We start from the raw sequence: 924 nt of genomic DNA, 5'->3' as shown, positions 1-924 counted from the left end.
AGGCGAACCGCCAGCGGTCGCCGACCCCGAGCCAGGGCCCCGGGCGCGTTCCCCTCCACGGCCGGCGCCCGGTACGCAGACCTTTCGCCCGGGCAGTCGCTCCCGCTCCCCGGGGCTGAGACGTCCGCTTCGTCGCCTCCCCGTCCGGTGGCCGAGGCCAGAACCCAGCTAGTTGTTCCCTGAGGCCGGTCGCCACCGCTGTAAGTTTCCCCCACTGCCCCGGACCTGTTGCGGGCTCCGCGGGTTTCAGGACGCGCTTGGCCCGTGGGGGTGTGTTCGCGAGGGGTGTGCGTACTCCCCGAGTCCGGAGCTCCGACTCAGGCGGAGATGGGGCGTTCTTGTTGGGGTGGAGACCTCCGTGTTTTCCTATGCCCTGCCACAACCAGCAGGAGCCGGGCACCGCCGGAAGGGCCTGCCCTTGGCGGCGCAGAGCCCCGGAGAGCCGGTGGGGGATCGAGGGGCGCGGCCTGGGAATAACTCCCCCAACCCCCCGCCCCCCGCCTTCGGAAGCGGCGCTTCCCTGGGGGTGGATTTCCCGCTGCCTCGTACTCAGTCTCCAGGGCCGAGCGCGCGGGATTGTTGGCCCACGTTGCGCCCTCCCCGACAGAGGGAACATTGGGGCCACGCGCAGACATGAAGTGAGGACACGTTCACTTTTGCGAAATGTCTAGGAAATGAATGAAAACTGGATTTTTTTCCCTGAAAAATTAATTTCATCTCATGCAAGTACAGCATTTGGCCATTAGTGTACCATTATTAGTTCCAAAGGACAGGAATTGGTGGGCGGGGTGGAGGTGAACCATTGAACTTGTTCCGCTTGTAGTTTGCTGTCGCTCTGAAACCCGGCCAGCCTGTGAAAGAGCATTGCGAGTGTTTTAGGGGACTGCATGGTGAGATGCTTTTCCTGTTAACAAGATCTTTTCA

The 924-nt window shown here is 62.6% G+C and overlaps 1 protein-coding gene across 2 annotated transcripts in view; it reads left to right on the top strand.

The window, feature by feature from the left end:
• The first annotated feature begins 6 nt into the window (after positions 1–6).
• Positions 7–924, top strand: part of ENC1 (ectodermal-neural cortex 1) — an 11,343-nt gene continuing 10,425 nt past the window's right edge. Inside the window, exon 1 of one of the 2 annotated variants that reach the window (XM_006775439.1) lies at positions 7–200. The gene's annotated coding sequence lies outside the window, so the exon portion shown is untranslated. Of the gene's footprint in view, positions 201–718; positions 891–924 lie in introns of those variants that run through there. The other variant, XM_006775440.2, reaches the window with a different exon arrangement.

Source organism: Myotis davidii, unplaced genomic scaffold (assembly GCF_000327345.1).
Source record: "Myotis davidii unplaced genomic scaffold, ASM32734v1 scaffold44, whole genome shotgun sequence".
Lineage (NCBI taxonomy): Eukaryota > Metazoa > Chordata > Mammalia > Chiroptera > Vespertilionidae > Myotis > Myotis davidii.
The sequence above is the reverse complement of the archived record's forward strand: the minus strand, read 5'-3'. Positions and strand labels throughout refer to the sequence as shown.